The sequence below is a fragment of the Carcharodon carcharias genome, chromosome 3 (assembly GCF_017639515.1).
Source record: "Carcharodon carcharias isolate sCarCar2 chromosome 3, sCarCar2.pri, whole genome shotgun sequence".
In the NCBI taxonomy this organism is placed as follows: domain Eukaryota; kingdom Metazoa; phylum Chordata; class Chondrichthyes; order Lamniformes; family Lamnidae; genus Carcharodon; species Carcharodon carcharias.
Genome location: NC_054469.1, coordinates 90,121,263 through 90,146,087, shown reverse-complemented (window position 1 = coordinate 90,146,087; position 24,825 = coordinate 90,121,263).

The following is a 24,825-nucleotide window of genomic DNA, read 5'->3' as shown; positions in this document are numbered from 1 at the left end:
GTGCTAAGTGTGGTAGTGGGCGGGTAAAACAACATTTTACTCACTGGCCACAATGGCGGCTTCTTACACCATATCATCCCAATCCCACCACATTAATTATGCATTCCCAGAAAACACGCCGTTTCGATGGCAGGCAAGCGCTCATTCACCTGCCATGCCGTCACCTTGCTGCTTCATCACGCTGGGCACCATATTTAAATTGCAGCCACACACACCTCTCAGTGGTCCCTGCTGCACAGAAGACAGGATGGCCCCGAAAGGCAAAAAAAACTGCAGCAACACCCCACCCAGGTTTAGTGAAGTGTCCTTCAAGCACATTTTGGACACTGTGGAGGCCCGCAGTGATGTCCTCTACCCTGGCCGCAAGATGGGCAGGAGCATCACCAATCCAACATGGGGTGTGGTGGAAGCAGTGGTCAGTGCCAATACCCCACAAAAGAGGACAGCTACCACATCCATTCTGCCAGGATAAGTCACTCTTCTCATCACTCTCAACTCACACGCTCACAAACCCATCACCCACACTCACAAGGATCTCACACCTCAAGGGACAGAAACACTAACACTCACACACATACTCACATCTCCATCAGGCTCATATCTTCTCGAGCTCGCATCCTCATTCTGTCCATGTCTCCACTCACCACACAAACATTCCACGCTGTGCCATGTGTCCTGCTCACACTCTCTCCATCTGTTTTCATGCAGGAGAAGCCTGCTCACATCAGCAGGGAGAGGTCCCAGAATGAGGGTGGAGTGGCCCACATTATGCCCCTCACTCACTTTGAGGACCGTGCCACCGTGCTGACTGGTGAGGACATGGACTGTGCCTGCGGTGACAGTGAGGTCAGCGGCAAACACCCTCATGAGCATCCTATACCACATCAACCCTTTCTTAATGTAAATGTGAGTGCTCTCTCTCCTGCTTTGGACTGTGCAATAATTATCTCTGCATTGATTCATAGGGAGCTCTGCCAAGTGACTGAGACTCTCAGCCAGCCAGTCCCTTAGCTCCATCCAGGTCCTCACCTCCAGCCAAGAGGACATCTCCTCCATAGAAATAAGCAGCCTGGAAGACCCATCACAGTGTTTACCCACACCCCGCACCAGCAAGAAACACATACCTTGGTGGGACCTAGATCTAGAGCAGGCTCAGGTTCACAATCTGGTGGTCACCACATGGACACATGTTTGCAGGAGGAAGAGGCATGTGCAGCCAAGCTCCCCGGCACTTGGAGGACTGCTGGTGGTCAGGCATCTGTGAGGTCCAAGATAGGGCAACATTACGCAGAGCTGTTGGAGGCCCTCAGCAGGGTGTCTCCTGTGTCAGAGGAGTGCGTTCTCCTGCTCTCTGATGAAGTGGTGCCCACCTGTGCGCATATGGAGGTCTCCATGGGGAGGATGGCGGATTCAGTGGAGATCCTGCTCCAGCGGAACCTGGAAATATGTGCATTATGGGAGCCTTGGGTGACTCCTGCAGTGGCAATGTGAGAGAGAAACAGGGCACCTCAATGTCCCTCCAGGTGCTTCTTTCCTTCAGGAAGTCAGACTGGGGCCCCCAGGCACCCAAAGGGAGGAGGAATGGCAGCTGGACATCCCTGAGTCATCCACTCAGGAATCTCAGAGGCTGTCCTCTCTATCTGAGTCCCCTTTGCCTGTGACCCTTTCAACCTCATCCCTGTCAATATTGAGGGAGCAACTAGCCAATGAGTGATCCTGGAGGGATAAGTACATGCATGCAGCAGGGCCCTTTGGAGCTTTGTGCAGCATTCACCAACACATGCGGATCCTTCCCATATCACACTCATCTCACTGTCCTGAGCATTTTCAGTGCTGCCTGCTGGGGTTCACTTTCAGTTGTCCATCTGAGCTGACCTGCCTCTCTGCCCACTTAAGATCACATTCCCATGCAGCACCTGATCTCGCTCACTGCAACTCTTGTTTCACTTTTGAGTGAGACAAGCATAGCGGTGATACAGTATTTTATTCGCTCCCCGGTCCTTTGCACTTCCCTCTACCAGTCACCCATTTCCTTTCACCCATCACTTTTGACCCCTCCTGGCATCACCTTCCACCAGGATGGGCAATAAATGCTAGCAGAGCCAGCAGTGCCCACATCCCATAAATGAATAAAGAAAACCTCCCCTCCGTGACCTACCAGCCACAACCATTTTCTTTCGAGGGTCTCCAGGTAAATGTGCCTTCCCTTCCTTCCTGAAGATCCCACCCCATCCACATTAACCTTTCTGACCCCCTCCTTCCCACCCTCTGCATCCGTGTCTGCCTCTGAGACCATCCCTTCTACCAACCCCATCAAACCTTTACCCTCCCACCCTACCACCTGACTCTGCCCTCGGTCATTCTCACCATTCCCTCATACCGCACCCATCCTCAGTTCACTCCCAGGGGGCAGTCTTGGACTTATCAGAGCCCTCCCTTGTATGTCCAACTGGACATCCCCTCCTCTGGACTCCTTCCGCTCTTGGAACCCCTTTCCCCCTTGGTACCCCTCCCCATCCCCAGACTCACCCCAGCTTAGTCCTTCTCCCTTCCTGGCTCCTTCAGACACCCTTACTTCTTCCACCACACTTAGTCCTTCCCCCTCTCCGACTCCTTCCTCCAGCCTTACTCCTTCCTCCACCTTTACTCCCTCCCCTGTGTGCACTTCTTTCTCCCCTGTGCTCCCCCAACTCTCCACACTCCTCCCCCTCTCCAAGCTCCTTCCCTTACACCTTACACCCCCCTTACACCTACCTCACCAGTTGCCACCTTCTCCCCAATTACCCCCTAGTCCCCCCATACTCCCTCCCCCCCTCCCAACCTCACACCGCTGGACACCTTTGTTCCTCCCCAACCTTACCCCTGACACTTTAGCTTCCCCCTCCCAACCTTACACCCCCAACATCTTAGTTTCCCATCCCCCTCTGCAACGCACCGTGGACAACTTCTACTCTGCCAGTCGAACCTAGACCTTCCTCTCCCACCCCCTGGTGCATCTTCCTCACAGCTGGACCTTCCTCTCCACCCCCTCTACCATCATCCTTTGTGAACAGACCCTCAATGGTGACTTTCCACCTCCTGTGAGCTGCTTCGCAGCAGAGCCATGTCCATGAGAATCCACCTGGCATGCCATGGATGTTCCCCCAGAATCCCGTTACTGTCGGGCTCCAGCATCTTCTGCTCCTCAGATGCCCGTGACGTGAGTAAGGCCCTGGTGGTAAGTCTCGACTTCTGCACATCACAGTTGTCAAGATGTGTTCTACACTGGCGTGCTTTCCTGCCGATGTGGGCAGATGATCCAGCGGTGGGACGGGGGTTATGATCTGGCAGGCTGGCCTTATATGCAGATATTACAATGAGATTCCTGATGTCCGATGGCGAGAAGTGTGGCCCGCCGTTGATGGGCTGAGCGGATGTACAAACTGGTTTCACGACGTTGTGAAACCGATCTCTGGCCTTATTGTCACATTGTCCGCTCATGCCGCCGAACACGCCTGGCACCAACGGGCACGGAAAATTCCGCCCTTAGCCTCATAAATGGTAAATTCCACCCCATATTGACAAACAACAAGACAAAAGTGCAATTTTTCAATTCATTAAACATTTATGAACTATTTAGTCATTGAGAATGCAGTTTCAAACTTTAAAACTTCTGCATTCCTGCTGAAATTATGACTACTTATGCTTTAGAAATATTAAGTGTATGTGTAATCACATAACTTCAAGGCATTTGAGGAACAGAATAGAACCTAGACCTGCCTGATAAGTTGATTATTTCTTTCCTTTTAGCTGTAAAGGACTTAAGTAAGCTATTTGGTAAACTTAGATTTAAATTAGGAAATTCTACTCAAAGAAGTTGCTTTTAATTAGCAATTTTTTTCTAAATTGAGATGTATTAGTAAGTAATCTATAGCCTTACATTTTTCCTCATAAAATGATATCAGAGTAGCTATTTGAAAATGTTTCTTAATGGGAAATGCACTCTGATGCATTCTGAATTTTTGAAATGTAAAGGCTTCAGGTGTAAGTCCTGAGCAATGTGTTACTATTTTAATCTAACTGCAGCTGCATGCCAAATAATCCAAACTGACAGTATATTGTATAGCTAGCTAAGTAGAGCTGGGAATTCAGATGATAAATAGGGTGAAAGCACAAACATATTCCAAGCAATAACTAGAAGCATGCAAGCGGAAGCATGAGGGTCATTGTGTGACTTCTGTGCAGCAGGGGATTTCCTCTCTGATTTGGTCTCCCAGATGTTCCACGCTCCATGTGAATACCGCTGCAGGATACACACAGCAGGATGCCCATGTTGAGCTGGGTTACGAAAGGCTGCCTTGCTGAACTTAATTGCATACCTGACAAGCACTTTTCATCCTTTTGAATGAACGATACAATGGAAAATGTGCATTCTGTCTGAAAAGCTTGCTCACTTTTTATTGTTATTTTACCAGAGACTGTCATATAATGATCATCGATGTGATCAAGGCAAACTCATTTTCCGATAATGTACTTGTTGATTTCAATAAGACAGCAGGAATTAACTAGTGATCCTGTATATGTTGCAATATCAGTCAATCAGTCGCTGTAAGTCTGGGTTTTTTTCAACACATTTTACAAAACACGTAATCAAAAATATTTAAAAATTGGAGTAATGATAGGAACAGGTTAGATTACTCCTCTCACCAGACTGAAAAACTCCAATATGGAAACAAAACTTCTATTTTACTTTTAGCTTTTTTTACTGTCACTCAGATCGGCATGTCTCCATCTCATGACCCATGCTTATTACCGGGCACTATGATTCATACAGACAGCAAAAGATACCTTTTATAGTGACTATGTCTAGTCCACACTAATTGTAGGTACAGTGTGCTATAACAATTTGTGAAATACTCCTGCACTTTTTCCTGATGGTAAAGTTGAGATTTCCTCTTTTATCTTCTCATCCTCAGACAGACATGATTTTTTTTCAGAATATTGGACTAAAAATACTTTCATGTGTTATGACACAGCAGTTGGTAAAGGCTGAGTTATTTAAAATTCCAGAGGGAAACTTTAAACAACTGTCATAACCTATATTTTCAATTGGTATGTTTGAGATGCAACTCTGAATTCAGAAATGAAACCACCAAGCCTCCAAAGCTTGTTTATATAAATTGATTTATACATTTATTAATTTTACAAGGTATTAACACATACACATGTCTACAAATTACTACCATAATAACTATTAAACAAATCCACAAATTAATCACTCCCAGGTAATCTTCCCCAAGGCAACAATAGCCCATAGACTTAAACAGACACCAGGCAAAGCACATTTTATGTTACAAATTCAAAACAAGGTTCCTTTCAATTTGTTTCCTTTGCAGACAGTTGTAGGTTTACAGGCGGCTTAGATCACACATGCCTCTGACCCACACGCAAACTCCTCTCAGGTTATACCTGGCCTTACCTTTGAATGTAAATTCTCATTATGTCACCAGGCCCTTTGAACTCCACCTCTTTGAACAATAAAACTCCTTTCATAGTACCAATTTTATTTATAATATAAATGTATTACTTGGTGTCTCCTAGCTAGGTGCAAGAATTCATCCCCATTCTTTGAATAGTTTATTCAACAAAATGCAAGTGTCCCCTCCATATTTCTTCTCTGCCGATGCTTCCAGACCTGCTGAGTTTTTCCAGGTAATTCTGTTTTTGTTTTTGTTCCCCTCCATATTACTGTTTAACATCTCAAAACTACTATACATCAAAGCTGCCTTTAATCCAATTAAAGCACACACACTCACACACACACACAGACACAGATCCTACTACAAGTCCAATTTTAAATAATTTCCAATAACATTATATACATTAATATCTTCATAACACATGCAACACTGCTTTAAAATTATGCCATGTAGACTATGTTGATTTCCTGGAAGTAGATTTCACCCCAAGTGGCTACCTGCATGGCCCGCACAGGTTTCATCATTGATATCATTATAGAAAGCTGCATGGGTTGTGGAACCTTGTGGCACCGTCTGCTTCCACAAAATTGAGGTAGTCTACATTGTGTCACTTTGAAATGGCTGTAATTATTGTCCCATCTCTAGTTACTCTGAGAAAATTAGCCTTTTTCTTGACCTGCTAGAGTACTCATGATGACGACACTCATACGATGGCATTAGGAAATTGCAGAACCTTGACCCAGTGAGAATGGAGGAATGATTGTTTTCTGCATCTCAAACATAAAGATCAATAGAAAGGAAATAAGGTAGAGTGTAGCAGATTTGCCATTGGTCATTTTGTGCTACTGCCCAAATGAATTTATACCCTGTTAAACCCATAGACTCCTATTTCTGTGGCCACTTATCATACAGCCACAAAAACGATTACTCTCGAAAAATTGACCCTACGAGATTTTTAGGTTAAGCAAGTAGTGGGGGTGCATGGAACCCCAGATTACAATGAATTTGAGTACAATGTTTGTATAACTAATAGATAATTGCAGAAGTATGACAAGTTAGGCATTTGCCATTATACTGTGGGACTTAGTGGAATCCTAATACAAGCCTATTATAACATCTTTTCCCCCACTAATTCTGATGGTAGCCTTAAAAGAGCCAACAGAAGAGCTCAAACTTTCAGCAATGAGTTTGCAATTTCTAAATTCAACATTACAGCCTGGAGTTTCACCGAGCCAGGATGTCTCAGGAGCCCTTTAAAAATAACAGCCAGGACCCAATTCTGGGATTCCCGACCCCATTCCCCGGGTTTCCTCTTTTCAGGAGTGCCCTTTATGGATGTGGCTAATTCAGGCACAAGCCCACTCCCTGCACTCCTGACCTGTCTGGCCACATTGCAGTGATGGGCATGTCCTATTCCTCTGTAATTTTCATAGAGTCTGACCAGGTTTTCAATGAGTTGTGATTCATGGCACCTCAAAGGTGTCAGAACCATAGTCTGCATGAGGGGACCTTTTAAAAGATAAATTCAAAAATTTCTCCTCATGACCCCAAGTCAAATTATGCCCACCAATCACCCCCTTTGGCCCTTTATGCTCCCATACTGAAGGACGTCCCCATTCAACCCATATGGCGCCTCGGGCCAACTAATGCCCCCCAGACAACCCCTATGGCCCCTCATGCTCCCCATTCCAAGCTGTGGCCCTTCCAAGCCTATTCACCTACTGCACACTATATGGGATCAATTAACCTGATATTGACTGTAATATGTGTAAAAAAAAAAGATTTTAAACAAACAGCCATTCTATTAAGTGGATAGCATCGCACTTTCTTAAAAATAACTCATTTTACTACAGCCCACAAGATTGTCAATGATCCAAACCCTTTAAGGCTTCAATAACTGAAACTGTCAGCACATGAAATCTCTTTACCTTGTGCAAATAAACATTGTGAAATTGACAGCATAGATCAGAGAGACAGGGCTGTCAATCAAACAATGTTTTCTTGTTTTCGTGCTCTAATGGATGTCTGGGCTCTCAGCCAAGAATATAAAACATTTTTCTTGGGGGAGCATCGCATGGCATGAAGCGACATAAGAGGCCATCCGGGGTAGGTGGGGGCATACAATGGCATGGGTGGGACATGTGGAGAGTATGAGGGGGGAGGGAGCGTGAGGGGTGAGGGATGGAGGGCCTTTCTGCTCTTATTTTAACTGGGATGAAGCCCAACAGCACTGAGACAGGGATTTTAAACGTCCTGCCTCCAAACTTTTTTCTCAGATCAGTTGGCCTGGCTCCAGCCTGTCCCTACCAGCCCCACAATGAAAATCCTGTCGTTATAGGCACTTTCTCCCAAGGCAGGCAGGCTGAAGTGGAAATTTTCCCAACTCCTGCCAAGCACCTCTAGAATCAAAGTCCAGGCCTATATATGAATAAAATGAATAACTTATGTATTGGCCATTGCCTTTTCAGCCTCATTAAGTAACAGTTACAGTAAGTAACACAACAGAGTACAATATTTTGATGAGCAGAATGAAGATCTGATGATTTTAAAATTCTTTGAAGCTCATCTAGTAAATATAAATAAAAAATGATAATTTTTATGCAGAAATAAATCCATAAAAACAAGTCTTTGATAATTCAAAGCTGCGCTAATTGAAATCAAGAAGAAAATATTTTATTTTAATTAGTCACTAACATAAAATCCCTCAAAAGAACTGTTTTACATTTTTTTAGTTCAAATCCCCTACAGTCCGAGACACTGGTGAGTACTGCCCTCTTCTGGTTCATTCTTACAAGATCACCCTCTTCCTCATACAAATTGTGGAAATGACTTAGAATTGTAATTGTAATTGTAATTTGGACCTTTCTTGTAAACAGAGCTGACAAAGCCACTTATTCACATAAAAAGCCAAAACTAATTTAATAGGCCCATTAACAAATGTAATTCATTCCTTGAATATATGATATATAATTTTGTGTGGGGATTTTCCTTATTGTTTCTACTGTGAACATTTGATGAAGCCTGTGGGTGGAATTTTCTGTGCCTGCTGGCATTGAGTGTGGCGGCATGGGCAGACAATATTGGGAGAAGGCCAAAAATCTTCTCATGACATTGTGAAAACAGTTTGCAATCATGCGTGCTGCCCACCAATGGCAGTCCATTTTTCCCACTGTCGGACATTGGGAACCTCATTGTAATATATCTGCATTTCATTATGTGCCCAGCTCGCCGAAATCATTCCTCCACACTGGATCATCCGAGCACATCAGTGCGATTGCACACCGACATGTTTCACCAGTGTACATAAGCGACATGGGCGAGCTGCAACTCGCTTGGGACTTCGAAGTTTGTTTGTCTACCTTGGTTCAGGCAGCACTTGCAGTCATCAGCACCAGGCTTCACAAGCAGCACCGCATCACTTTTAGGGGGGCTCATGGGTAGGTGTCTGCCTACCAGACCAGTTGTAAGGCGAGGGTGGCTTTTCAATGTCTGCAGTACTAGGGCTGTAGTGGGGGAGGGGGTTATCCCAGTGTGCATGTGGGGGCACAAGTTGATCTGTGCAAATAGCCTCAAGAGGGTGAGGGCTGAGGGGGCAGTTAGCAAAGGAGATGAGGCCAGATGAAGATGTGAGTGTGTATGTGTGGTGGGCTTGCGTGTGTGAGTTTAGAGTGATGAGATTGTTGCCTTATCTTGGCTGCACAGATGAGATCATTTATCCTGTATCTGCATTATCAAGCCAGATTGATGATGTTGCTCCCCTTCCTGTGGCCAGAATAGGGGCAGAGGACATCATGGCGGGCCTCCATGGCATCCAAAAGGTGCTCGAGAGACATGTCACTAAACCAGCCGGCTGCAGTCTTCTTGCCTTTTGGGGCTATATCTTCTTTGCAGCAGTCCTGGGCTGGAAGCACTGAGAGCTGTGCGCGTGGCTGCACTTTAACTGTGGTGCTGGTGTGAGGAAGCTGCGAAGTGACACCATGGCAGGTGAATCGGAGCCCAACTGCCATCAAAACGGTGTGTTTCCCAGGAATGCATGATTAATGAGGCAGGATTGGGATGATAAAGCGTGAAAAGCTGCCAACGTGGCCAGCAGATAAAACGTCAATTTTCCTGCCCACTACCGCACTTAGTGCAAATCTGGCACAATTCCACCCTATGACAATGATGAGGAGGAAGTTAATAATAAAGACCATTGGGTGCACGATGCAAGTGGAGCAAGGAGACATTGGACACCTGAAATCAGAGGTACAACAGTTAGCGAAGAACAATCTGATTAGATCTGTTGCATGGACATGGGTGTTCTGTTCATAGACTAACAATGAGAAAAAAAAATGCTATAGAGTCATAATGGCACAGATGGAAGCCATTCGATCAATTGTGTCTGTGCCAACTTCCCGGAGCAATCCAGTTGTTCCTATTACCGCACTATATCCCTGTAGCCCTGCAAGTTTATTTCCCTCAAGTGTCCATCAAGTTTGCTTTTAAAATTATTAATCATTTCAGTTTGCACCATGCTCGTAGGCAGCAATTCCAGGTCATTACCACTCTCTGCTTAAAAATATTTTTCCTCACATCTCTTGCCCAAAACATTAAATCTGTGACCCTGTGGTTCTTGTACCATAAACTAATGGGAACAGCTTTTCTTTTTCTACCTTATCTAAAACTGTGATCATTTTGTACACTTCTATCGGATCTTCCCTTAACCTTCTTTATTCCAGGGAGAACAGCCTCTGCTTCTCCAACCTAACCTTGCAGCTAAAATTCCCCCACTGCTGGAACCATTGTGGTAAATCTTTTCTCCACCCCCTAGGACTTCAACATCCTTCCGGAAATGAGATGACCAGAACTGGACACAGTGTTCCAGGTATGGCCTGACAGGAGCTTTATATAAATTCACCACAACGTCCGTTTTAATTAATTCAATATCTCTATTTATGAAGCCCAAGATCCCATATGCTTTTGCTAGTTACACTCTCAATATGTCCTGCCACCTTCAAAGATCTAAGCATAAGAACCCCAGGACCCTCTGTTCCTGCACACTCTTTTGAACTGTGCCATTAAGTTTATATTGTCTCTCCATGTCTGTTCTAACAAAATTCATCACCTCACACTTCTCGTATTAAATTCTGTTTGTCATTTGTCTGCCCATTCTTCTAGTCTATTTATGTCCTGTTGTAGTCCATAAGCATCACCCATACAGTTTATCACACTTCCAAGTTTGGTATCAAGTGCCTGTTAATTTTTTTCCTGATTATTGTTTCCAAAATGTTAGCCACCACTGTTATTAAACTGACCAGACTGCAGTTATTAGGAATGTCCTTACACACTTTCTTGAACAAGAGTGCCACATTTCCCACTTACCAATTCTACAGCACCTCCCCTAAATCTGAAGAATAATAGGGCAAGCATTTCCACTATCTCCACATCCACTTCCCTCAGCAACTTGGTATACAAGAGACCTGGACCATGCAATTTATTCAGTCTAAGCAAAGACAGCCTTTCCAGTACCTCCTTGTCTATCAATTTTTATAGTTATATTTGTTTTATTCTTTCATGAGATGCGAACATCTTTGGCTAGGCCACCACTTACCGCTCATCCCTAATTGCCCTTGAGAAATCGGCGGTGAGCCGCCTTCTTGAACAGCTGCAGTCCGTCGGTATAGGTGTACCCACAGTGCTGTTAAGAAGGGAGCTCCAGTTTTTCAATCAGTGACAGTGAAGGAATGGTGATATAGTTCCAAGTCAGGATGGTGTGTGGATTTAAGGGGAACTTGTAGGTGGTGGTGTTCCCATGCATCTGCTGCCCTTGTCATCCTTAATGGTAGAGGTCGTGGGTTTGGAAGGTGCAATTGAAGGAACATTGGTGAATTCCTGCAGTGCATCTTGTAGATGATATGCACTCCTGCCACTGTGCGTCAGTGGTGGAGGGAATGGATGTTTGTGGATGTGGTGCCAATCAAACGGGCTGCTTTGTCCTGGGCGGTATCAAGCTTCTTGAGTGTTGTTAAAACTGTACTCATTCAGGCAAGTGGAAAGTGTTCCATCACACTCCTGACTTGTGCCTTGTGGATAGTGGACAGGCTTTCAGGAGTCAGAAAGTGAGTTACTAACCACAGTGAAAAAGTTCTGAAAGGCCTTGTATTCGCGCTATTTATATGACTGGCCCTATTCAGTTCCTGGTCAATGGTAACCCCCAGGATGCTGATGGTGGGGGATTCAACGACAGTAATGGCAATGAATGTCAGTCAAGATGGTTAGATTTTCTCTTTTTGGAAATGATCATTAACTGGCGCTTTTGTGACACAAATTTAATTGCCATTTATAAGCCCAAGCCTGAATGTTGTCCAGGCCTTGCTGTATTTGGACATGGACTGTTTCAGTATTTGAGGAGCAATGATGGTACTGAACATTGTGCAATCATCAGTGAACACCCCCACTTCTGACCTTGTGTTAGAGGTGAGGTTATTAATAAAGCAGCTGATGGCATTTAGGCCCAGAACACGACCCTGAAGAACTGCTGCAGCAATGTCCTCAAGCTAAGATGATTGGGCTCCAATAACCATAACCATCTATCTTCATGCTAGTAATATCTCCAAACAATGAAGAGTTTTCCCCTGACTCCCATTGACTTCAATTTTGCTACAGCTCCTTGATGCCATCTTTCTTCAAATGCTGCCTTGATTTCAAGGGTAGTCACTCTCACCTCACCTCTTGAATTCAGCTCTTCTTTCCACCTTTGAACCAAAGAATGTGAACTGGTTCTAAGTGGTCTTGGTGGAGTCCAAACTGAGTATCAGTGATCGTGTTAGTGCTGTGTAAGTGCTGCTTGATAGAACAGTCAATGAAACTTTGCTGATAATCAAGAGTAGATTGATGGAGTTGTAATTGGATTTGTCCTGCTTTATATGGGCAGCATATACCTTGGCAATTTTCAACGTTGTCAGGTAGATGCCAGTGTTGTAGATGTACTAGAAGAGCTTGTCTAGGAACGCAGCTAACTCTGGAGCAAAAGCCTTCCGCACTATTGCCGAAATGTTGTCAGGGCCCATAGCCAGTGCCTTCAGCCATTTCTTGATAACACATGGAGTGAAGCCAATTGGCTGAAGACTGGCACCTGTGGTGTTGGGGACCTTGGGAGGAGGCCGAGGTGGATCATCCACTTGGAACTTTTGGCCGGAGTTGGTTACAAATGCTTCAGCCTTGTCTTTGTACTTACTTGCTGAGATTCCGCATCATTGAGGATGTAGATATTTACAGCGCCTCCAATGATTAGTTGTTCAACTGGCGACCAACAGTCATAACATTTATTTATAGTAAATCCACAGAGTTGTTTGCATTTATTTATAAATCATTTGAAGTAGAATTAAAAAGATCATGTGCCTGGCAGAATCTCAACCATCAAAATCTCATTTACCTTGCTTGTCACGCATACAGTGCAGCTTGATGGTCTCCTACATTCTATTAATTTTTTAAAAGGCATAATGAAAAAGGTCAAAGTATTATTCACTTGAAGGCAGTCTTGTGGTGCAACGGGTAGTGCCCCTACTTCTGGGTCAGAAGCTCTGGGTTTGAGTACCATTCCAGGACTTGATGACCAAGGAAGGTACATTCAAAACATAACCAAACAGGTTGAGTATCAACCTGAAAACCATTCCAACATCAGCCAATTGTAGTTGGTAAGACCAGGAAAGATTCCTGCTCAGCCATGTGCTGGAAAGAAAGCTGGAGCCTCTACCATCACTATCCATAGTTCCAGGCTACAACGTGCATGCAAAAGTGTATGTTCCTGAGTAATCTGCCTTCACCACTATTTACTTGATTCTGCTTCATTTAGAAATGAGCACCGATATTGAGGATATTTTTGTGTTGTGGATAAAGGACCAATGACAACAATGTTGAAACTGTTCAGGTGCATTTAAGTCCATGGGCATTGGAAAGATATAACTGTTAACTTCTACTTTTCTAGGCTCAATCTAAGGTAAAACTGATTCTGAAACATCTTGAGTTACACAGTCCCCATAAAACCATCAATACTTAACATGATTGGTAACAAAGAGCACATCTATTACTAATAGCTCTGCAATTTAATGACAGCCTAGAATTTATAGTAATTCACCATTCATTCAGGTTTTGTTCAAGCTAACTAGTCTAAAAATCAATCATTTGTAACTTCTGTCTCTATGAAGAAACTATAATAAATAATCAAATAAAGTATTTCAGTCCAGGTATGGTAACTGAGCTACTAATATTCTACAAATTACATTCAGCTATGTCATGATTTTTAAATCATGTCGTTTACACAATTTCCAGATTGCTGTCCACCCAAGGGTATACAATAGTCAGGCTAGTGGTGAATTCTTCAGTGACAGTTTTTGCAGGCATTTTAGCAATGCAAAAAAAAGGCGGACAGGTATTTCTACAACCACCACATGACTCCTTTATGATGTGTTTAGAGTGAGGTATGGTAGAACTCCTTATGTCCTGGGCCTTTTCAGTTACTGTGAAGGCCTTTTAGAACCCTAGAAATACTCAGCAGATGGGGTTGTGACAAAGAAGTCCTCAATGGCATAACAGGCAGAGGAAGATGTGTCAACTGGAATATCTCAATGGCTTTTCTGCCATTGATGGCTGCAGCAAAATGAAACCTCCAATCATCTTGGTTTCCTTGCCAATGGACCAAGGTTTCATTCTGTCAAGGCATGTTTGGAAGGTGATGTGCAACTGTTTCTCCATGCTAAAAGATGTCATGCAAAGGGGTCTTTCTTTCGGAGCACATCTCCCTGGAAAAGTGAAAGCGGGGAAAAGAACATAACATGACCCAAAGTGGTAATACATGACTAGACATCACACATGAAACAAATGCCCTACATGACATAAATTCTGCAATGGTCTCATCAGCCATTTTTGGACTCATGGAAGGCAACCATCCTCGCTAACGAAGGATAGCCAATAGTTCTTTCACACCACCACTACTCCACCGCCACGACTAACCCCCACCATCTGAGCAAGGGTTAAGAATAGACTGAGTTGATGCAGAACATTTTAAATAAGGATGGAGAGGAAAAACCAGAAATCATAATCCATGTGGGAACCAATGACATGGGAAGGAAAGAGGTTGATATCCTGCATTAAGAGTTCAGAAGCTAGGGAAGAAGATAATAATCTGTGGATTACTCCCCAGTGCCATGCAATAATGATTATGCGAATTGTAGGAGCAGACATGTTAATGCATGGCTGGAGAATCGGTGCAGAAGGAAGGGCTTCAGATTCCTGGGGTATTGGGATCAGTCTTGGGACAGGAAGGACCTGTTCAAGGTGGAGGAGTTGCACCTCAGTAGAGCTGGGACCAATGCTTTTGTGAGGAGGTTAGCCAGTACGGTGGGGGAGGGTTTAAACTAATTTGACAGGGTGATCAGCAGCAGGATAAAATATTAGAGAGAAGAGATATGGTGCACAGAGGACTGGGAGAGACAAATCACATGAGAGTGATTTCAGAAGTTCAGAAATAGGTGAGATCAGATACAGGGCAAATATGAAGGAATCCAAGATGGGTTTGGCATTCATGGGTGTAAATGCATGGACTGTGACATATAGTTTGATGAATTGCAGGTATAAGTCACCCCATGTGGCTATGATGTAGTGGCAAAAATAGTGAAGTAGCTCAAAGGAGAGGATTGAGAGCATAATATTCCTTGCTGGAAAATATTCAGGAAAGATTGGGAAGGTTTGAAAGGAAGGATGTTGGCAGTATTGATCAAAGAAACTATTATCATACTGAAGCTGTATAATGGAGTCGAGGGGTCAAAGACAGACTCTATTTGGTTAGAATTAAGGAACACTGAAATCTGCCACCTACTGCAGTCACAACTGTAACCTAGAGCAGGATAAGGACTGCACTGACAATGCCTGTGCGGGTGACCATAATGGTGAACTTCTTATGTGTCTGACTCTTGCTGGTTTGGAGTTGGAGAGACAGCTCTCAATTTGCCATCCACTGTTATACATGGAAGGCCACTGGCACTCTGTATTCATGAAGAGCTGAATATATATCAGTCTATCTTGCTAGAGAGATGAAGTAAGGGTGAACACGCAGAATTGCAGGCTTCCCCACACCGCAGGGTGCCATTGACTGCATGCATATTGATTTGTGGGCCCCACGTGCCAACTCTGCCCAATGCTGCAAACAAAAGGGATTCCACTCCTTCAGTGTCCAGTTGGTGTGTGACTATAAGCAGAGCATCATGCAGGTCAATGGCCGGTATGTGGGCAGCAGTTACTCATTCCACAGAAGTCTGTTGTGCCATGTTCTGAATATTTGAGCCATCATGGTAAACCAAAGGGTAGCTTCAGAGTGTTATCCACACAACATTTAAGAAGTATTTAGATGAGCACTTGAAAAGCCATAGCATATAGGGCTATGGGCCAAGTGCTGGAAAATATGATTAGAATAGATAGGTGCTTGATGGCCAGCATGGACATGATGGACCGAATGGCCTGTTTCTGTGCTGTAAAACTCTATGACTCTGTGACAACATGGCTAATGGCTTTATTGTGCAACCCACACAAAATTGAGCAACATGCATAAAATATAAATCATGCTGTCACCCAAATTGAGTGCAGATCATTGGCTGAAACTGTGCTTCCGCTGCCTGAACCACTCTGAATTCTGGTGAGGCTAATGTTTCCTCTGGGGAATACTGCCAGAGCCAAGGCCACAGCACCATGGATGGTGGAGAAGGAGGAATATGAGGAATGCAATAGTGATCGGAGATTCAAGAGCTAGGGAAACATACAAGCGTTTCTTTGGTGGCAGACATGGCCCCTGGATGATATGTTGCCTTCTTGTAGCCAAGGTCAAGAATTCATTGAACGGCTGCAGGATATTCTGAGAAGGGAGGCAAACAATCATGGTTCATACTGGCACTAAGTACTTAGGTAGACAGAGGGATGAAGTCCTACGGGCAGGTTTCAGGAAACCAGGGAAAAAAAATTAAAATAGGACCTGACCCAGGTAGGTATCTTCATATAATTCCATGTGCCATGAGCTAGTGATTCCAGAAATAGGGAGATAGTCTAGATGAATGCCTAGCTGCAGAAATGGTGCAGGAGAGGGGGCTTTAAATCCGTGAGCACCGGGACTTGTTTTGGGGGATGTGGGACTTGTATACACTGGATGAATTGTGCCTCAACAGGGCCAGGACCAACATCATGGAGGGAAGTTTTGCATGTAATGTTGGAGAGTGTTTAAACTAGCATGGCAAGGGGATGGGGAACTGAGCATTAATTCAGCAGGAAGAGAAGCAAATCTGGAAAAAGAAGGCATAAATTAATAAGTGGGTAGAGAGAACAAAGGCTAGAAAATAGACAACAGTATATACTTCAATGTAAGAAGTTCAGTGAATAAGACAGAAGAACTGAGGACACAGGTAGACATTTGGAAGTATGATATCCTAGCTATTACTGAAATGTGACTTAAAGAAGGGCAGGAATGGCAGCTCAATACTCCTGGTTATATGGTTTTCAGAAGGGGTAGAGAGGGGGATAAAAAGGAGAGACAGCCACAATACTGGTTACAGAAACAATCGCAGGAGGGATGATATACTAGAAGGAGAATCAAATTAGGCCTTTTTAAAAATTCATTCATGGGATGTGGGCATCGCTGGCTAGGCCAGCATTTATTGCTCATCCCTACTTGCCCTTGAGGAGATAGTGGTGAGCTGCCTTCTTGAACTGTTGCTGCCCATGTGATGTAGGTACACCCATAGTGTTTTACTGAGGCAGTTCCAGCATTTTGCCCCAGCGACAGTGAAGGAACAGTGATATATTTCTAAGTCAGGATGGTAAGTGACTTGGAGGGGAACTTCCAGGTGGTGATGTTCCCATGTGCCTGCTGCCCTTGTCCTTCTAGATGGTAGCGATCGTGTGTTTGGAAGGTACTGTCTCAGGAGACTTGGTGAGTTCTTGCAGTACATCTTGTAGATGGTACACACTGCTGCTACCTGTGTGTCAGTGGTGGAGGGAGTGAATGTTTGTGAGTGGGGTGTCAATCAAGCAGGCTGCTTTGCCCTGGATGGTGTCCAGCTTCTTGAGTGTTGTTCGAGCTGCACTCCTCCAGGCTGCACTCCTGACTTGTACTTTGTAGATGGTGGACAGGCTTTGGGGAGTCAGGAGGTGAGTTATTCACCACAGGATTCCTTGCCTCTGACCTGCTCTTTTAGCCACAGTATTTGCATGGCTAGTCCAATTCAGTTTCTGGTTAATGGTTACCCCCAGGATATTGATAGTGGGGGATTCAGTGATGTTAATGCCACTGAACATCAAGAGGTGATGGTTAGATTCTCTCCTGTTAGAGATGGTCATTGACTGGCACTTATGTGGCACAAATGTTCCTTGCTACTTGTCAGCCCAAGCCTGGATATTGCCCAGGTCTTGCAGTTCCTCAATAATAAATACATTGCAGGTTACCTAACTATTTTTCACAGTGCCAGATATATGATTCCACTCATTTAAAGCTGGAACTTTTTCTCCTAGATTACGAAGCTTGGTGAATAAATCAAACACTTTTGTTGAGTCATTGTGGGTAATTTTCCAAGTACACGGTGATGGTAGGATACCTCGCCCACTGCCATTGTAAATTGGAAAATTACCCCTATTATCAACAAATTTAGTGCACACCACAGCTGGGTTACATATTATTTATTTTATTTACATTCACTCTTAAGTACCAGTTAAGTTGCTTGAGAGGAGTGAAGCACCATTATTACATGAGTGTTCTGATTAAACATAGTAGTGTGGTTTCTTTAGAAGACTAATACATTATTGCTTTAGAATGTTGAATCACTATTTCATGCAGCTCCTCAACACATTGACATGTCTTGTTTTCTGCACTCCTTGATTTTTAATGCCTTTGTTGAATTTTTCTTTGCCTCATTTTAGGGAAGGCTCCTGGTTGAAAAGAGTAAGCATCTACATTTTCCCCAAATTAATATACCCCTGAAGAACTCCTCTAGCAAGGTATTATTATTTTTTGAAACATTTTTCAAGATTCACCACTGTTTTCTGCCGTTCTAACTACCTCCTGCCCATACTTTTATATATGTGTGTTCAAAAGTTATTTGTTTACATATTAGAAGTGATTTTGAACTCCAGTTTGTGAATAAACGAACCATACGTTTGCAGTAAAATGTACGTAGCATGATTTGGTTCATGGTGTTTCTCAGCCAAGATCCAGTACAATCAATGTTGCTTTGTAGCCCTAATTTTGTGATCTCAGGAAATTTGTGTCTCTGCACACCCATCGTCTGAATAAACTTGTGTCAGTAGCAAGGAAGCTTGCCTCATCACCTATCTTGCAAGGCTGGGCAAATCTCTGTTAAAGGGATGCTGCTTTATATTAAAGGGGAGGGGTGTTTTTGTGGAGTTGAAAGTCCTGTTTGCTGCAGGAAAACTGAGCAAATGCCAAAGTCATCAGAGATGCACGACAGCAGAAATACCTACAGGAAGGAATAGATGATAAAATCATCCCTTTGACAAAGAAGTCTTTGCAGTTATGTAGCAGGTGATGCAGGAAAAATTAGGGTGGTCCCTTTGGAGAAGAAGGCCTCTTTCCTGCCTTGTCAAAGTTAAAGTTGTTTAGATGAAGGCTGTAGAGCGAATGGATGGTGTCACTCAGGGAGATAAGATCAGGCAACAAACGTGGAAATTTAATGGTAAGAAGAGGAATAATTGTACTCAGCTATGTATACATTATTTTGCTACTGCAGCTTAGGTCACATGGGACAAACCTGTGTGCTGCTGTGCTCCTGCAGCTGCAAACAGAAAACCAAAGAAGCTATCTTTTTCTCCTTTCCACCATACTTTTGTTTTAATCACAGAAATGGTGTCAGGAATAGTCCAATGCTCCGAGTTTTGACTAGTACACATAAACATTATCACAAAAATTTTGCAATGAAATGGAAGCATGTGGTCTGATCATAAATGATTGTCCGTATACTGCCACTTTCTTAGATCTAGATGCCTTCTGTCTGTTTACAGGAAAAGTCAGCATACAACCAACATATGAGAACACACTGCCAAGTGATCTCACAATATGAGATTGCTGTCTTCCTTTGAGCAGATGTTCAGAGGCACTTTCAGGTCTCATCCTTGGAAGGAGTTTCAAAGGGAGACTTTGAAGGCATGTTGCTAATGTCCCACAGCTAGTAATCTTTCTTCTCTCTACCTTTATTCACTCACTCAGTAACACAAGGAAAAAATGTGTTCACTTACCATAACTTCAAGTGGTGCTAAGAAGACTTACGTCAATTCCCTGGGAGCAGGCAGCACCTACGTGGGCCATGTGGTGTTTCCCATTGCTATCAGTGAAGAAATCTTTGGCGTTAACTGTCCATGGGGAATCGGCGCAGCCTGCATAACGCCACTTGAAGCGATGCTGAACAAATGAATTAGCCCCCCACAGAATTAACATTGCACACAGCATACTGTGACACATTCAGAGACATTACATCATGAAACCCTGGAGTCATATGGAGCGTAAAACAATATGCATGTGATTATTGGAGGTTAGTCATCTGAGCCTCCGGACCTCACTGCAGGAGTTTTTCAGGGAAACATTCCAGGCAAAACTATCTTCTACTTTTCATCACTGAACTTCACACCATCATAAGTTCAGAAGTGACCCTGTTCACTGATGATTGCAGTGTTCAGATCCATTTGCAATTCTTCAGATAATGAAGCATCCTATGTCAAGGTGCTGGAAGGCTTGGACAACATCCAGTTCATTTTAGGCACATCACCTCAGGGAAGATGGGCCTTGGAGTGGGTACAGCACTGATTCACCAGAATGTATCAGAGGAAATGCTATTCATAGATTTTACAGCACAGAGAGAAGTATTTGGCTGAACTGATCGATATTTATGTTCTACATGAGTCTCTTTCCACCCTACTTGGTCTAACCCTATAATTCCATCCTCCAGCATTTTTTTATTCATAGGGTGTAAGTGTTGCTGGCAAGGCCAACATTTGTTGCCCATTCCTAATTGCCCATGAGAAGGTGGTGGTGATTTCCCTTCTTGAACCACTGCAGTCCATGTGGCATAGGTACACCCACAGTGCTGTTAGGAAGGGAGTTCCAGGATTTTCACCCAATGGCATTGAAAGAACGGTGACTTGCTCCAAGTCATGATTGGTGTGTGGCTTAGAGGGTGGTGGTGTTCCCATGCATCTGCTGTCCTTGTCCTTCTAGGTGGCAGCAGTCGTGGGTTTGGACGGTGCTGCCAAAGAAGCCCTTTTAGGTTGCTGCAGTGCATCTTGTAGATGGTACACACTGCTGCCACTGTGCATTTGTTGCAGAGGGAGGTAATGATTAAGGTGGTGGATGGGCTGTCGATCAACTGAGAGTGTCATTGAAGCCACATTCATCCAGACAAGTGTGGAGTATTCCATCACACTGCTGACTTGTGCCTTGTAGATGGTAGACTGGCTTTGGGAAGTGAGGAGATGCGTTACTTGCTGCAGAATTCCCAGACTCTGACCAGTTCTTGTAGCCACAGTATTTATATTGGTAATCTAGTTAAGTTTCTGGACAATGGTAACCCCCAGAATTTAATGATGGGGATTGTTCAGCGATGGTAATGCCGTTGAATGTCAAGGGTAGATGGTTCAATTCTCTTTTGTTAGAGATAGTTATTGCCTGGCAATTGTGTGGTAGGTGTGTTACTTGTCACTTTTTAGCCCAGTAGGGATGTTGTCCAGGTCTTGTGGCATATGGATGCAGACTGCTTCAATATCTGAGGACATGGAAATGGTACTGATCTCTGTCAAATTTTCAACAACCAGCCCACTTCTGATCTTATGATGGAGGGAAGGTCATTAATGAAGCAGCTGAAGGTGGTTGGGACTAGGACACTGCCCTGAGGAACTCCTGCAAAGACGCCCTGGGCTGAGATGATTGACCTGCAAAAACATGTGCTTATCCAGCTCCCCCTTAAATGCATCAATGTTATTTTCCTTAACTACTCCATGTGGTTGTAAGTCCCACATTCTACCCACTCTCTGAGTGAAGAATTTTCTCCTGAGTTCCTTACTGGATGTATTAGTGATTATATATTCTACCTGCACTCACAGGTAACATGAACAGTGCTGCAGAAAAATTCACATTGCGGTTACTGAACTTATTAGCAGCAAGGTGACCAACTCTAAACCTTCCCAACTTCACATTAGAATAGCCTCATGTTCTCATGTTCCTCCTTTAGCTAATGGCCATTACATCATGCCTTGTTTGTCTTTATTCTTGTTTTACATTGGTTATCATTAACAGAAAATACCAGAAAAATACTATTGTGGAGCACTAGGACATGCACAGCTTGGCCATGGGCCTTGGGACATAACACAATATGCACAGAGTAGGTAAACATATAGTTGCCATAGATAAACATGTATCACTAGAAAGTGAAAACTACAAAAAAAAAACTGAAATCTCTAGTTGCAACTGCCCTGAGGTGAGGATTGGGTGGAATGATGTACCACATTTGTCAAAGCCAACAATGCAGCATATATCCCATTCCCTGAGGAGACAGATTAAAGCTCAGGCCTCACCTAATCCAGCCAAAATCTTTGCCATCCTAGCAGCTAATTCATTTGGAACTAGATTATGTTGTTCATCATGGTTTTCACTGCCATTTGATGCTAATATTTCTGTACTTTAATTCCATCTACATTAACAAAATCTTTTACATATTGGGAGGAACTTGTAAAAGACAGACACTAATATGGCCAGATTAGTATTGCTGAAAGAAAATACTTTTTGTCAAAGGTTTTCATCTTGTGCTCATCAAGGCAATTTGCAAGAATACCAAATGTAAAGGAAACAACAATTTATACTGTATGAGAAGAGAGTGCTGATTGGTTGGCAAGTAGACTCTGATTGGTAGAGGCGTTACCATGGAGGATGTACTGATTGATGGAGACTGAGTTAACTGCCAAGCATTGTTTGAAATTTAAACCAAGCAGCTTGACTCTGATTGGTCAAGGCATTGCCCTAAGGAACGAACCAGTGAATGGCTGTCACTTATTCTGTTTAGCTGAAACAGGCATAATGATCTTTTGTTCTGTAAAGAACAGGGCCCTGTGTATTAACATATGTAGCTTCCAGTACACACAAATGCACCACACTATGAGCCCTGAGTCAAGCTGCCTGGTTACCAAACAATCAGCACTCCCTTCTCATATAGTATAAATTGTTGTTCCCTTTACATTTGGTATTCTTGGGAATTGACCTGGTGAGTCCAAGATGAAAACTTCGACAAAAAGTCTCTTTTTTCCAGCAATATCAAGTGCTGTACAACCAAACAACAATTACAAGTTTAATGACATCTTCATGCACCAGGCACACTGATAACATGAGCACATTAAAACAAAGAGTAAACAAGGTAATGCACTATTTACAGGTACCAAACTATACAACTTCAAAAACAAATAATCAAATATCTGATTATTCACACTTGGTAAAATAATAACTACTCTTTTTCTCTTCAAACTATATTTATAAATCAAGTCTAACAATAACCTTCAGTGTTTGATCTGTGGTTAGCAAAGTGGTTAAATAGGTTGTGATTTCTTGGGGGCCTCACACTATCTTATTTGACATATGTGCAAAGTGGCCTTTGAGATTTGTTCTGTCCTGCTGACATTCTCCAAATACTGCATATTGCACCAAATTCTGCAGAAACTACCTTCTAAGCATGAAATGGAGTCATTCGTACAAAATGGATCTAAACACACCTTCATGTAGCATTGTTCTATAACACTCAGAATAAGAAATATTTTGAATAATCAGGTTTTGCATGAAAAAGTTTGAAGTATATCTCAGATGTTTTAATATTATAGCAACAAGAACATATGCAAGTCCAGAACCAATGTTATTTTTTTGGCTGCTGTAATTCATTGCTGCATTGCAGTTTATTCTTACAATACTCTTGTTAACAAATGGCACTGCACTCAGTGTTAAACAGTCTAAAGGATTTAAATACTTGTGCTGTCAATGGTCAACTTTTAGAAAATCTTAGTCAGCATTTGTTGCTCATGAGAATAGAATTTTTAACAGATTATTTTTGTTTAATGATGAATACTGTTTAGGAAGTCGATGGAAGTTATGTTTATTCCATGAGTGAAGGATACACAATAACTTACAAGCAGCGTCTATTTTGAGAAAACTGTAACATAAAATCCATTGATTCTACATTGTAGATATGCTATTTATACAACAAAATCTATCTCCATTTGTTAAAAACATAAGCTTACAGAATTGCACAGTTTAATTTAACATGACTGTCAATTTTCTTGTCCAAAGCAAAATATTATGAAGCAGCGCATTGACTAGATGTCAGTTGCCATAGTTATGGCTGTCACCAATGCTGCAAGCGAATACACAGCTGTTTGAATTTTTCAGTACCAGCAGCTCTGGTCAAATTGTTAGTTCACACATACACAACAAATTCCATTTGACAAGCAGTCCCATATTATGTAGAATGAGATAGAGGTTCTCAGAGTTGCACCAGCGTCCATATTCTGTCAGCCAGTCTTGAGTGATTAAGTATCATCATTAAGAGAACAAAGAGCTGGTCATGCAGTTCCTCCATCAATTTAATAATAAAAATATTGAGTTCTAATTGAGTTCCAAACCAATAGTATTAATTACCCAGCCAATGAATTGGCCACATGATTGATTATTTAGTCAATATAATTTTTTATTGGATATACAGCAGAAGAACATTATCATGTTAAATATTAGTCTGAACAATAAAGAGGATATTTTGTTTCTGTTTTAATGATCGGATGGCAGAGTCTTAGAGAAGGTATGGAGCAGAGTTACTAGAATGGTACCAGGTATGATGGGGCTGAATTTCTCATCCTGTGGGCGGGGCCACACCCGACCTGAACGGGAGTAAAATAGTGCGCGATGACGTTTGGTAAGTGTCCCGATGTCGTTGTGCACTCGTGCAATATTTTGCTCGGCAGGCACACACCGGTGCTGGAGCAATGCCCGCCATTAATTAACATGCCACTTAAGGTCATTAACAATCCAATTGACTGTGATTTTTCCTTGGCCGTGCGATTTTCTGCTCGTCGCATGGACATAACGGGCAGGCTGCCAGCCGACATTTTCACAAACCTCATCCAAGGGCGGGATAAAAAGGATCAGCATCAGTGCCAGTGTGAGTAGTGAGGAATTTTGGAACAGTTTGCAGCAGGTTGCTTATCGGTACTTATCAGCTTCATCTCCGTTTGGGGTTTCATTCTTAGCATTTCCAGGCCTCATTTCTGGTCTCATTGCTGTCTGCCAGGCCCCCGGAGGATTCAGACAGTG